The sequence below is a fragment of the Rousettus aegyptiacus genome, unplaced genomic scaffold, assembly GCF_014176215.1.
Source record: "Rousettus aegyptiacus isolate mRouAeg1 unplaced genomic scaffold, mRouAeg1.p scaffold_m13_p_8, whole genome shotgun sequence".
In the NCBI taxonomy this organism is placed as follows: Eukaryota; Metazoa; Chordata; class Mammalia; order Chiroptera; family Pteropodidae; genus Rousettus; species Rousettus aegyptiacus.
The window spans coordinates 8,197,016-8,211,666 of NW_023416311.1; the positions used below are offsets into that span (position 1 = coordinate 8,197,016).

Below are 14,651 nucleotides of genomic sequence, written 5' to 3' on the forward strand. Positions count from 1 at the left end.
GAAACACACAGATGTTTACAGCTGACAATTGACATGTCAACAGATGTAATTTAAAAATTGGCCAGCATTTGTCATCTATTTACCAGAACTCCGTCAGTGAAGTTGCCTTCAGCTCTCAGGTTGCTGCTTGAGCCTAGAGTTGGGCATCTGGCCCTGATGGTCACTTACCTGCTGTGTGGCCCAGGGCAAGTCTCACTGAGCTTCAGGTTCTGCCTGCCTGAAAGGAGGGTGACGACCTTCGAGGCAGGGATTCCGGCTGGTTCCGCTTCCTTCGCCTCTCTAGGCCTTCATTTCCGCATCTGTAATCTGACAAGGTTTATCCTGATCAGTGCTTCTCTCAGCCCATCTTACCCCACAGCGGAAATTTTTGGTTGTTGCAACTCACAGGAGTGGGGAGTGCTATTAGCATCTCGTGGATAGAGACCAGAGACACTGCTAAATGTCCTCCAGGGCACAGGACGGCTTCCACAGCAAAGAATTATCCAGCCCCAAATGTCAGTATGGCTGAGGTCGAGAAGCCCCGGATTGAGATAACCTCTGAGTTTCCCCCATCTATAGAAGGTCTTTAAGTTTGGTCCGCCTTGCCTTAGGCCAGGAAGGGCATCTGGAGCCAACAGCCTGTCCAGCCACTGGGCTGCCTGAAAGTGGGCCTTGGCCTTGGAACACTTCTTCGCTGGGAGATAGAGAGCCCGCTCAGTCCCTGCCGGCTTATCTCCCTGTGTGGGGCATGTCTTTCCCTGTTTCTGACTTAATGTGTGTGCCTTTGTTCTACTTAAGTATGTACGTGCGTCATACGGCACCTGGCCAACCCGCCGCTATATCTGTCTCCCGTGGGGAGGGGAAAGGGTCCTTTCTGCGACGCATGCAGGGCAATGGCTCGTGTTGGCTGGCGGGAGAGACCCCCAGGCTGTGGGGGGCGGTGGACCACTGCTGAGGCTGACTTGCCCTGTCCTTTCCCCTTGCGAGTGGAGCGTTGTTCCCTCTGGCGCTTGACCAAGTGGTATTTTTCTTGGCAACAGACCAAGATGCGGTGGGCACAAGTGTTTGGACTTCTACTCCGGTGATAGGTAGATGTGACTTGCACACCCCCTTGCTTTTCTCAGTCCCCTGAGGCAATTTCCAGAAAGTTACTGTCTGATGATTCTTGCAGTTCTGCAAAAGCTCTGTGTGGCCTTTCTTCCCTGCAGAGTGGGGAAGACCCGGGCCTCCCAGCACCGCCCTGCTGACTCTGGACATAGTAGTAATAATAGTAATATTCAACCGCAGGTAAACCTGGTATTACTTTCCACGGGCCAGGCATTGTGCAAAGTTTTTGGTACATACTAACTCATCTAGTCTTTACAACACTGCTAGAGCAGGTTTGATTATTTCTCCTGCTTTATAGATGAGGAAACTGAGAGGCTAAATTGTCCAGAGCATGCCGTTACTGGGCTTTCCTTCCAAACTGGGGTGGCTTTTCAGCTCACAGTGATTTTCCGTATGGCAGTTCCCTATCTTGGGACCAGTCCTTGCCACTCTGCTTCTTTGGGACACAGTGATTGATCCGGGGATGTATACATGTGACCTAAGATGGGCCAGTTGGAAGCCTTCCCTGGGTTTTTTGCCAGTTGGAGCTGGCACAAGGATGGGAAGGTGTGAGCCCAAGTCGGGCAAGATGGTTTGGCTGTGTGGAGCTGATGCACAGAGAGAAACATGAGACGTGGGAGAGAATTCTGGTGTTTTCTGATGCCTGGTTCTGGACCCTACCATCCATCCCGTAAATATGAGCCGGCAGATTCCCTCTTATGCCTGCATTGGTTCGAGTCGCATTTCTGTCGCTTGCAGCTCAGAGTCCTCCCTGCCTGTACAACCCTGTTCGTGTGCGCATGTGTGTCCCCTCTGCACACTTGTATATATACCGCGCTTGTATAGATGTGTGCATACATGTGTGTCCAGGTGAGCTCGAGTGCACAGGCCAATGACCCAGGTGGTTTATTCTTGTTCCCATATTCTATCTGGCCTTGAAATTGACCTTCCCCATCAGGACCGATGATCTCAGAAGATTAGAACCTGGTGGGCCTAAGGCCACCGTCGCAGGCCTGGAATTCTAGACTAACTGCCCTCTCGACCTGGGAAAACCCCCTTCCTGGAGACCTAGGCAGCATCTTGGAGGTAGGAGGCAGGATCCTAGAGCTCCAGGACCTCTGAGCAGACAGGCAGGGACCTACAGTGCCTGTCACATTGTTTTACCTGACCAGCAGCATCCCCCAACCCCTTTGGGATCAGCACCCAAATTGCATGATTCCATTTACATGAAATGTCCAGAATAGGTAAATGCATAGAGACAGAAAGTCAGTTTAGTGTCTGCTTAAGGCTCAGGATAGTGGAGATGAGGGATACGGACGTGATAGCTAAAGGGTTTCTTTCTGAGATGACAAAAATGTTCTAAAATTGACTATGGCGATGGTTGCACAACTCTGTGGCTGTTCTCAAAACCGCTAGATGTCCACTTTAAATGGGTGAATTGTATGGTATGTGCATTGTATCTTGATAAAGCCATTTTAAAAAAAATAAAAGGTTCCAAGACTCTCAACTGGGCCAGGCCTTTTCGGGATATTTCTTTCAAAGTCACACACTTGGCCTCCAGGGGACTATGTTTGGCCCATGAGTAATCAGGGCATTTTATTTCTGCTCTGTGCTCTGCAGTCACACAAATTCCTTTATCTGCCTTGCTCACATCTGGTACCAACAGTTCATGTGTATATTGCCTGCTTTCTTTTCTTAGTGTAGTTGCCTGGGCCCCCCTCCTGTGTCCCCATCTGCCTCCTTTCAGGCGATCAGTTCATCTGTCCATCCCTGAGCACTTGTCCCTTATTCTAGCTCCGTTTACTCCCTAAAAAGGGTACCCATGGTTGGGGCGTGGGGGCGGGGGGCTTCTGACAGCCAAGGCAGGAGACCGTACATGTGACTAGAGGGTGTTTAACTTGGTGACCAGTTGCACCAGTGCTGGCAGAGCCACAGGCCTGGGCTGGAACCACAGAGGAGACACAGGCAGGTGGGAGGAACAGCCCGGGTCCTCCGTGGATTCTGGAAAGGAGGTAGGCTCCATCAGCCGATGGAAAGCAGAGCCTGGAGGGTGCGGAATGGCCCGAGGGCCCAGGTCGACCAGAGGGCCCCTCGGGGCAGTGAGAGGCGCACTTGACTGGAAGCTCTCCTACCCACCAGCTTGAGACAGGGGATAAGTCACTGACTCCTCTAGCCTAGTTCCTAAGTGGGGAAGGCAGCCAACTCCTAGCATGTCCCCAGCCACAACTTCCCTGGGGTGTCACTAGCAAATGTCCCTAGTGTTGTGATCCTGCTTCAGTGCATGCAGACACAGGTCACTCTTGTTGGGGCTTGTCCAATAGAGGAAGGCGGTGGAGTGGAGGGCGAGAGGTGGAGACTCTGTGAGGCTGGGGGCAGGGCTGGCCGCAGCTCCGTGTCCTCGGCCTGGACATCACTTCATCTGCCCGTTGCCCAACTGTGCAGAAGCCCAGAGCCTTGCCACTGATCTAAGATGATGAAGGAGGCAGCTGGGTGCAGAGGTAGGCACATGGCTGCTAGGGATGCACTGGGTTTGAATCCCGCCTCCGCCAGCCCCCGACTGTAGATTCTGGGCAACTGTTTTCCCCCAGCCAAGCTTCAGTTTCCTTGTCTGTAAAACAGGGCTAAAAACAACATATAGCTCATAAGTTGTTGTAAAAAAATTAAAGTCGGTGATGTGTTCTAAGCACTTGACACATGGCGGAGGATAGTCTACGACTACCTGTGGGCGAGGCTCTGGAGTCCCAGCCTCTAGGTAATTCTGGCCAGCCGTGTGACCCTGGGCAAAATGTAACCTCTCAGAGCCCTGTTTCTACACCTGAGAACTGGTGAGAACTGACCATTTCACAGAGCTGTGGGTGAGGATTAACTGGAACCCTGTACAACGTAGGCACCGCGTGAGCCGAGCTATTCCTAGAATCATGACGTAGTTCTCTCCCCCACACGGGACACTGGTCCAGGCTGCCCACCACAAACCAGCTCCATCCTCTGGGCTTCCTCTCTTCCTTCCTCTCTGGTAGTGCCTTGCCAGTAAGCACTCTTGAATACAGCTGAGCCACGCAGGAAGGGGGGAACAGGAAGGGGACTGAGTTTGACACCCTCGGCTGTGACTCAGCAGTTAGGATGAGATTTCCCACGGAGTGTCCTTGTGACGTACCTGAGGGATGTCATAACCCCCTCCCAACATGAAGTACAAAGACCTTGAAGCTGGTTCTTTCTCCTGGTGCAGTGTACAAGGGTGACGTAGCTGTGATAAAGAGCTGTGATTTGGGAAACCTGCAGCTGCCTGCATGACCAGGGCCGGTGGCAAGTCAAAGAGGAAGCCTTCCAGAGATCTGTGGCGTTGCATGCATCCCTTGGTACTTACAGAGTTTTTCATAATACTAAGTTGCTCATCTGCCCATCCACTGATTTATGCATTTGGTTTCCACAAACATTTGCCAAACTCCTACCAGGTGCTGGGTGCGATGCTAAGCCTGGGGGATCCAGCCAGAAGCACCCGATGAGGTCCCAGCCCTCACAGAGCAGACATTCTGTTGAAGAGACAATCAAAAAACAAGCATATCAAAGTTAATAGAAAGTGGTGAATGTCACAACAGGGAAGAACCATGTGCTGGGACCCCAGGGTGAGGGCCATTAGCTTGGGCCCCTAAGGCAGCCCAAAGAGTTTGTGCCTCATTCTTAGCTCATGGGGGTGGGGGGTATGACAGGACCTTGGGCTGGGGAGGGACGCAATCAGATCTGCCTGTGAAACCATCTCAGGCCTCTCAGACATTTGCCGTTGGGCTTCCAGTGTCCCCTCCGGTGTGCTGGCTCTGGAGGCAGGTGATAATTATGGTAGTTAAATAGCACTGGACACCGACTCTGGGCTGGGGGCCGTGGTAAGCCCTACATATTACTACATATGCGTGTGTATGGGTATTTTAATCAAAAACTCACTTTGACCTCATGATGACTCTGAGATAGGCCTGTCATTGTCCCCAGTTTACAGATAGGGATGCTGAGGCACAAAGAAGTCAAGTGACTTGCCCCAGTTCACTCGGTAATGAGGGAAGGGGTTGGAAAGAAAGAGTCTGAGGCCAGAGACGCTTATGATCAGAGGAAGCGGTTGTCGGGCTCAGGGGTGGCTGGGGGAGACCCTCTGGCCGAGTGGCTCGTGGGCGGTAGTGGCCTCAGGCTGTGGGGCATGTGGGGGAGGAGCAGTTCTCCCTGGTAGAGCAGCTGGGGAGTGGGCTGTGCCCTCCCTGGCAGGACTTTGTTTCTTGGGATGAGGCAGGGTCCTTTTGGGTTTCTGGCCCTTCCTCAAGGAACAGGGTGTTGTGGTTGTCACGAATCTGGCCCTGAGCTATGCGACCAGTGCTTAACCTGTCTGTGTTTCAGTTTCCTTATAGGCTAAATAGGGAATGTGGTGATAGCTCCTGCCTGGGGGGTGTGTAGGGACAAAATGAGATAATGTTTATCTGGTGTTGGCACCTGGAAAGTACTCGAAATATGTTAATAAGGAAGACGGCCTGGAGAGGTGGGCAGTGAAGGCCCCTGTGCGGGAAATGCTTCCCAATGCGTGGCCGACAGCAGTGACAACTGGCCCAGCCTGGCCCCACCTCCCAGAGCTCAGGTGTCCCCAGTGCCCAGGCTCCATTGTGGTAAATCCGTAGGGTACAAGGCTCTGACTTAGCTCCTGCCAGGCTCTGGCAAGAGGAGAGAGGACCGTCACCTCACCCAGATCAGTCCCCAGGACTCTTTACTCTGAGTCAAGGACCAGAAGGGCCAAACTTTGTGCCTGACCTGCCAGGGCCACCTCCCACACAGCAGGGTCAGGTAAACCTCACATGCTGCTTCCTGTTTTCATGATGACCATCTTTTCGTGATAGGATCATTAGGGAAGGAAACCCTGATCAGAAACCACATGATCCCCAAACGGAAGGCAGGGGACCAGCTGGGACGCCCCGATTCCTGGGAGCCCATCTGGCAAAGCCCATGAACTTCTTTTTTAGGATGTGCCTGGATTTTATTTCTGTTGATTTGGCACTGGATAGTTCTTCAAAAAAATATATAAAGATTTTACTTTATTTCCAAATAACTTAAGCACTAGTTCAACAGTGTGTCTCCCAGATGTACTGACCACAGGAAAAATGAAAACAGCAGTACCCCAAAGATAAGTAGAGGACAGCAATTCTGTATTTGCTGGCACACTCATATTCCACGAGCCACTGAAAGAATGAGAATAATTCTAGAAACACAAGAGAAATGCGCGCATAATTCTAGAAGCACAGTGGGGACTTCTTTTAGACTGGTCTTACCCAGTAGAAATGTAATATGAGCCACGTGAGTCATTTTAATTTTCTTATAGCTGCATTTGAAAAAAGTAAACAGCAGCAGGGGGAAATTAATTTCAACAATGTGTTTTACTTTGTCCACTTTATCTAAAATGTTAACATCTCAACATGTAGTCAATATTTTTAAAAATTCTTAAGATACTTTCCATTTTTTTTTGGTACCAAGCTTTCAAAATCCGCTGTGTGTGTTTCACAGCACGTCTCCATTCCCACCAGCCATATCCCGGCTGCTCGGTGGCGTGCGTGACCAGGGCCACCACACTGCCAGGCCAGCTCTGGGCAGGGAACTTGCCTCACAGGGAGACCTGGATGTTTTTCCTAATGTTACAGTTACTTAAGACCCGTGTTATGTGTCTGGTTCTCGTGCTTCTTTGGTTCATTCCCTTCTCTACATAATCTGATTGTAATAAGGACTCGGCGATAAAGGCGATCTTTAAGATGAGTCTTCTTCCTTCGCCCATGCTTCGAATGTCCCTTTCCTTCTCAGTGTCATCCTTTTATCCCTTTTAAACATCATTCATCCCAACATTTTATTGTGAACATGTTCAATCATACAGAAAAGTTGAAAGAATTATATAGTGAACGCATATGTTCCCATCGCCACATAATATCGTTATATCTGCTTTATCGCTTACCCCTTCATCATCTGTCCGTCAGTCCATCCATCTGAGTTATAACTCTATCTAGCCGCTTTATTTTTTGATGCATTTCAGAGTTAATTGCTAACATTAGTACCCATCCCCTTAAACACTTTGGCATGTATTGTAATAACCAGAGTTGAATATTCAGTATAATCTTTTTCAGTGCAGAATAATGAAATACAGAGGTTATATACACAGGTTACCTAAAGCCTGCTTCATATGTCCGCAACGACAGTCATGGGATATAAAAAACATCTGTGATTTGTGATGGTGACAAGTCACAAGTCTAACACTACCGTGGGTGTTGCTACATTAGGAATTGAAGTTATCTACTAAATTTTAGTTACAGGCTAGTGATAATAAAGATGTGATTTTTTTCCCTAAGTCCATGGATCCTTTGAATTCAAGGACCCCCACCCAGTTCTTACTTGATAAAATCCAAATAAGGCACACCGTTACCATGTGAAGGCAGAGACTACCAATGGGAAGTACTTCCTGAGCGCTCATTACACGGATTACCCTGTTTAATCCTCACATCCACCCTCTGGGGGTAAAAGAAAACTCACAACACTTCTGGCCCCAAATGCATGGGTTTTATTTCCCTCAGGTCAACCAGTTCTCCAACTCTCTGGACACCAACTTGATGTCCTGAAATTTAATTCAGTTCTGATACAAACTACCTGGAGTTAGCATCAGACCCCACAGGTTAAGGGCTCTGTTCCACGAGCCTGCCCTCACTTCAGACACCAGATCGGGTCCCCAGGAAATGTCCCCGTCTTCTGCCTGACTTGTGTCAGAAGTTCTTACAACCTCCACCCCAGCGAAGTAAACACTTACCTTACACTTACTGGTTTATTATGAGGACACAGGTGAACAGCCAGATGAAGAGATAGCGGGGTGAGGTCTGGAAGGGTCCCGAGTGCAGGACTCCTGTCCCATGGGGCTGGGTGCACCTCTCGCCTAGTGTGTGGTTGTTCACTAACTCAGAGGACCCCTGAGCCCCGGAGTTTAGGGATTTTATGGAGGCTTCATCACGCAGGCATGAAGGATCATTAACTCAATCTCCAGCCTCCCTCTCTCCCTGAGGATGGGCGTAGGGGCTGAAAGTTCCAAGCTTTAAATCACCCTTTATCTTTCCAGTGACCAACAGTCCCCCACCCCCCAGAGCGCACCCGGAGTCACCTCATTAGAACAAAAGACTCTCCTGTCATCCAGGAAATTCCAGGGGACTTCAGAGCTCTGTGGGGTACTCCTGTCACCCCCATCACTCAGCAGAGATCACTGAAGTAGGAGCTCTGTATCAGGAAGTGGGGACGAAGACCAAGTATCTATTGAAGTCACAGGGGATGGAGAACCGTTATCTCATTTTTCAGCTGAGAAGACTGAGGCCCAAGGGGCGGTGTGATTTGCTCAGGTTGCTGGCTGCCTGGTGCCGGAGCTGGGCTAGTAACGTGGTACTAGAAGACTTGCCAACGTGATTTGAGTTCTCCAGTGGATGATTTCAGGCCCTCATCACAGCAGCCTTACAAGGCCGTGCACAAGCCCTGGTCCCCAGCTGCCAGCAACAGAAACAGACCTGGCTGATGTGAGCAGAAGAGGGATCTACAGGAAGGATGCTGGACAACTCAGCCCCCAGCGCTGACTATCGCCGGAGCCAGCCGGCTGAGATCCAACAGCACCTGAAAGAGGGGGGCGAAGCCTAAGGGAAAAAAGAGAAGACAGGAAAGATCTTTCTGGGAGGACATACAGTCAGAGCTGCAGCCCTGAGTTTATTTAGCATAGCCTATTTACATGATTTTTGAATACCATAATCAATCACCACGTTACCATAGCAAAGCACACCATACATATCTAAAACAATGCTTGTCAATTAGAAGATCCTACACGTTCTTGTTTCCATGGTAGTATAACATTCCATTACCTTAAAAGGCGACTTTATGAGGCTGACCAAGGTGACCATTGTTTTAAACTCATCAGCCATACCATGGCTTTTAGCTACGTGACTTCTTCGTGCCTCATAATGGCTTCTCAAAATGGCTCCCGATAGACTGTGGTCTAGAAAGTGGGCTACAGGCCTGGCCTCAGGAGGTGGGCGTCCCTGCCACCGCAGTGGAGCCCCTATTCCTGCTTCTTTGTGGCACCAGTGCCCACTCTTTCTGGGCCCGCGTCCCTGATTTCTCAGGTGGCGGCAGGAGGCCAGTAAAATGCAAGGCTGCCAGCTTCAGTTTTCCCAGTGGTGGTGCAGGATGGGATGGATTTCCCCGGGGACGCAAGTCCTACACCAGGAAAGGGACAGTCCTCAACTGCACGCAGGAAAGAATTCAAGTCCGCGCCAGTGTTAGAGACAAAAGGAAAGTTCATTAGAGAAGGAGTAACACTCCACAGACAGACTGAGAGAGCCCCCGAGCGCTTTCTATCTGTTTTTAAATCTGTGTTTCCTGTCTGGCGTGGGTACTCGCTGCGTTAAAGGCATGGGGAAGTAGTTGTCAGTCAACTCTTCAGGAATCATCCCGTAGGTCCCCTGTGGTCTGGTCGTAAGCTGATCAGCCAAGTTCCCGTGTCCAGTAGCACGCAGCAGGCTCTGCACACAACCTGGTTTAGTATTTAGTCAGTTCGTATAGTTCTCGTGCCTCTTTCCTATGTTAGTGGGAAGCAGAACGTTCTCCCCTGAGACAAACAAGGATGGGGGTCTCTCCAGGCGCAGGAAGGGGCACAGCCTGGGCAGCCACAGACAGAGGCTGCTTTCTCAGCCCCTTTACAGATGTGCAGACTGAGGCCCAGGGAGGGGGATTACCGAAAGACGAAGTGACGATTAGAAGCCTGGAACTTTAACCACCCCTCCACCCATCTCCAGGGAGGGAGAGGGCTGGAGACTGCGTTAATGCCCTTTCATGTCTACCACTCAGCCTTCCGCCTGCGATCGACCCCCGCCCCCACTCCACCCCATCTTGCTCTTCCCACCCTCCTGCTTCTCCCATAAACGCCCCGGTTTACATGGCCCAGAACCCACTCTTGCCCTAGTGTGGCGACGGCAGGGAGGCCCACATGCCGGCCTCAGGGGACTAGGCTTGAGTCCTGGATCAGAAATGCTTTTCGTTGTCCCATAAACAAAAGGTTTCAATCCATAGGGTTGGGGTGGGGCACAGATCATAAAAGGGGTCCTGCTGGGGACTCTGACCCCTCCCGGAGGCAGGAGTTGCTGCTCCGAGTTTGAGTTTTTGTTGTTTTCTCTGGTGAGAGAGAGAGAGAGTTGGGGTCCGAGGCTGCCGCTGGGGCCCAGCTTGAGGAAGAGGGGCCCCAGGCAGGGCCGGCGGGGTTCCCACCTGCTGCCCCCAGCCCGCAGCAGGGCAGGGCAGCGAGCAGTGGGTGCCTTGGGTGTGTCTGTGGTCAGACAGGCAGAAACCAGCCTGTGCGTAACCTGAGAAATGACACAGCTGGGCAGTGGGGCAGTGGGGGAGGGGAAAGGGCAGCACAGAAAAGGAGCGAGCCAGCTTCTAGGGCTGTCTGGAGGGTCCCCTGCTGCTCGGTGTCTGCGTGCATGCGTGCGGGTGTGTTTGCGAGAGTCACTGCGTGTACACACCTCCCTGTGGAGGGTGAGCATCTGTTTTTATATTCTGAGTGTGTATCTTCGTGCAACTCTCTGTGCATGGATGCCTGTGTGTGCATACATGGATGTGTGCATTTGCATGTGAGTCTTCATTTGGAGTTACTATGTGCTTCTACACGTGTCTCTGTATAGGTAGGTGGCCTCATGCACAGCAATGTGTTTATGCTATAATTATAGTAAACACTTACACCGCACTTCCTGCATGCCAGGCTTCCTAGTGCTTGCGTATATTAACTAAGTTAATCCTCTCAACAACCTTTTGAAGTGGGGACTATTATATTTTGATTTTCAGATAAGGAAACTGAGGCACAGAGAGGCTTAGTGACTTGCCCAGGGTTCAAATCCAGGCTGGCTGGCGCTCAGTCATCCCTTGGGCTACACCGGCTCCTGCCCACAGGGTCCTGGCTTGCCCACGTCCACATGGAGGGGGGCTGTCCACATGTGTTCCATGCTAGCATGATGTGCGTGTGGGGGGAAGGGCGTCGCACACGTGTGTGGTCAGGCATTATGTGGCGTGTCTGTGGTCCCGTGTGGCCGTGTGGTTGTGGGGGTACACACGTGTACACAGGTGCAATAGGCATCAAGAGGCCTCCATCACCAGGCCCTGCAGCGGGGGGTCTGGACTGGGCTGTCCTTTCCTGTCTCAGGGAATGGAGCCCCCGTGCCAGACCTGGGCCCTCCCCATGTTAGGACTCCAGGGCTAGCCTTTGTTTCCTCTATCGGGGCCAGAAGGAGGGAGTGGGCGCCCTGGGAATTTCAGTGGAATTCTAGGCATTCGGCCTTTCAGGGGTCAAGGAGGCCCCTGGAAAAGTCCCACTAGGCAGGGGCCATGGTCTCAGTCTCCTGGTCTCGGGCACGTGGGGCTGGACTTTTCCTCCTCGGAGGGACCAGCGCCCGTGGCATTCGCAGAACTGAGAGCAAGGCCTGGGTGGCCTCTCCCTCGGGCCTGGAGTCTGGCTGGCGGCCTGGTCTGTCTCTTTGGGGTGTCTCAGGTGCCAGAATGCTTGGCCAGAGGGTCAGAGGTACAAGTGGGGCAGCAAGAGGCTCTAGGGGGCCACAGAGTCAAATGCAGCTGTTTGTCCTCAGCTGGGCCTGCAGGAGCCTCGCAGCCTCCCTGAGCTGTTTCCTCTGTAAACGGGTTTCCAGCTCCAGCAGGGAATGAAGTCGTCTGGTGGCGCTCTTTGTCCCTGCTCATCCCTGTGCCTCCCCATCTCTCTCCCTGCTCCTGCCACCTGCCTCCTCTTTCTCAGCCCCTGTGGAGGGGCAGCCGGGTGCTTAATCCTGCTCTCACTGCCCCTGTAGTGGATTGAATAGTAACCCCCCAGAAGGCATGGCCACAGCCCGACCCCTGGTGTCTATGAATGTGATCCTACTTGGAAATAGGGTCTCTGTAGCAGTCGACATGAGATACTCCCAGACTTAGGGTGGGCCCTAAGCCCAGCGATTGGTGTCCTTATATGAGAAAGAAGGGGAGATCTGAGACACAGAGATGCAGAGGAAAAGGTCGCGTGAAGACGGAGGCAGGGATTGGAGTGATGCAGCCACGAGACAGGGAACGCCTGGAGCCACTGGAAGCTGGAAGAGGCGAGAATGATTCACCTCTAAGGCCTCCAGAGGGAGCGCGGGCCCGCTGACATCTCGATCTCAAACTTCTGGCCTCCAGAATGGTGAGAGGACGTTTCTGTTTGAAGCCACCCGGTTTGGGTAATTCGTCATGGCAGCCCTAGGAAACTGGCACAGCACCTATAGCCACCTCCCCTTGGGCGGTGGGTTCAAATCCCTGCTCCACCACCTGCTCCGCGAGGATGACTGTAAGCTGTTAAGCCCCAGGTTCCACAAATGAAAAACAGGGACCTTAATATCAAAAATACTTGGACAGTGCTTAGCTGAGTTGGGCACATGAAGAGCAGCAGCGATCGCTGTTATCATAGCTGTTGCTAACGCATGGGGTGCTACCTGTCATCCGCACGGCAAAGGCAAATGGTGGATTTTAATTTGATGGGGAAGATGTGCAGTATACATATACCTTGGAATGCCTGGCTGTTCCAAACCATGGTCAAAATCAGCCTGGAGGACGGTGTCACTGGCTTAGCACGTCGCTTGGCGCAATGTAAGTGAATATAATTAGTGGTAGCACCCGATTAGCCACTGACAGAGGGGGCCGCCCGCCCCACTCGCCAGCTTTCATTCATTCGTGCCAGCCACACCGTTTTCTTGAGAACCCGCACTATAGATACCCAGTCAGTGAAGCCTGAAGGGCGCTCAGTCGTGAGGGGGAGGCCCCTGAGGAAGGAGAGCGATGGCACAGGGCGGGGAGGTGGGAGGGGCACGGGAAGGGGCTGGGGTCTGGGAGTCAGGGGGGCCTGGGGCCAGAGCAGGAGGACAAGTGGACAGGGGAAGGCACTCTGGGCAGAGAGAGGAGCCCCTGCACAGAAAGGCCCGGGGGCAGGAGCAAGTGGAACAGAGACTCGAAGGTATTCTGACACAGGAGGTGGGTCACGGTGAGCAGTGAAAGGCAGAAGGTCTCCCCCCCAGAGCATGGCCTGCGAGGGGCTGGAACTTGTCCTCAGGGTCTAGGGCTCATTGGAACAATTCTGTTCAAGGCTAAGGTCAGACTTCCTGCATCTGTTACCGAGTCGCTCCTCTTTATCCTCCAGACCTGATTCTCATGTCAGTCGAGGCCCTTTTCCATCCAGAGGGACTGAGAGTGGGAAAGGAAATGGGGATCCAGGACTCCCCAACACAGAGATTTGGACACCCCAATGACCAGGGCATGCATGGAAGGTCAGTCAGTGTCTATGGCTGCTGGGAAGGGTCCAGGAAGACACCTCACTCACACATATGCCTGGCAACTGATATGGAAACTTCCACCACAGCCCCCCATGCCTGGGGCACTTCCCACGCATTGGGCTCTGGGTGGAGGGGCATCTAACACACAGTCGTGTTTCATCAGTACCATGTCTTGGGAGCTGTGTACCACTGCAGCCCCGACAGGAGCCTGAGCACCTCAGAGCCAGGATTTGAACTGAGCTCTGTCCGCCCCCAAAGCCCTGGGCACTCAGCCACCGAGCCACACCATCACTTGTGAACCCGTCCCACCCCAGCTGCAACCAGTCAGTGCGTCCCTTCCCTGACGCCAAGTACGTGGTCCCGAGGAGGAGAGGAGGGGCTGCCTACCTTGTCTTTACCACGCCATCGTGCATGTCAGCTGCCAGCAGCTCTCAGCTGTCTCCCTCCTCCCCTTCCCCATCCTGTGCTGGAGAACCGCCCCCTCAGCAAGCCGCATGCACCCAAATCCTCATCTCAGGCTGTTTCTAGGGAACTAACCTAAGATGAGGTCATGTCTGATTTCCCCAGCTGAGAATCTTCCCATATGTCCTCAGTCCTTCCAGAAGGTCTCACTTGCTTGGCTCAGCCTTATAAGCCATTCCTCATCTGGCCCCGAAGACACCCCCGCTCCCCGCCCTTTGCTTCAGAGGTCCCGCTCTAGCCCACCATGCAGTAAGAAGGGGCAAGACCAACTGCTTTGAACACTTCCTGTAGAGGCAAGATTTCCAGAGGCCTCCTCGTGTGTTGCAAGGATTTGTTGGGTGTTGATTTGCCTGGACATTCTATAAGGTATTTTCTTGGAGCTTTAGAAAACCCAGCTGCCAGGACCCTGAGCTAGAGGAGAAAGGAACGATGACACAGACATTCTTTTCACGTGACCTTGGAAAATTTGGGAGGCTCCAAGTGTAGCAGGTTCTCTGGGGCCACACCAACCTCAGGGCTGGTTGAGGCCGGGATAAGTAATGGTTGTTAGGCAGGATAACCTGCTTGAGAAATGAACTATGTCTTATTTTGGCTATTGATTCATCACAAAAGAATGAGAAGTATTTTTTCCTCTCTCCATCTCCTTCAAAGAGCAATTGTGTCTTTGCTTTCTGAAGGGCTCTGTTTGCCTTGGGCCAGTGGAGAATCAACAGGCCTTGCTTTTCAAAGCCTAATACAATGGTCAGGACTCAT

At 52.2% G+C, this 14,651-nt stretch overlaps 1 long non-coding RNA gene across 1 annotated transcript; it reads right to left on the reverse strand.

The window, feature by feature from the left end:
* Nucleotides 1-2,190: 2,190 nt before the first annotated feature.
* On the reverse strand, nt 2,191-13,892 carry LOC118606385. The gene is made up of 3 exons (XR_004952332.1): nt 13,824-13,892; nt 4,430-4,595; nt 2,191-3,686 (listed from the first exon to the last, which is right to left on the reverse strand). It is a non-coding gene; the product is annotated as an uncharacterized LOC118606385 (long non-coding RNA).
* Between the last annotated feature and the right edge of the window lie 759 nt (nt 13,893-14,651).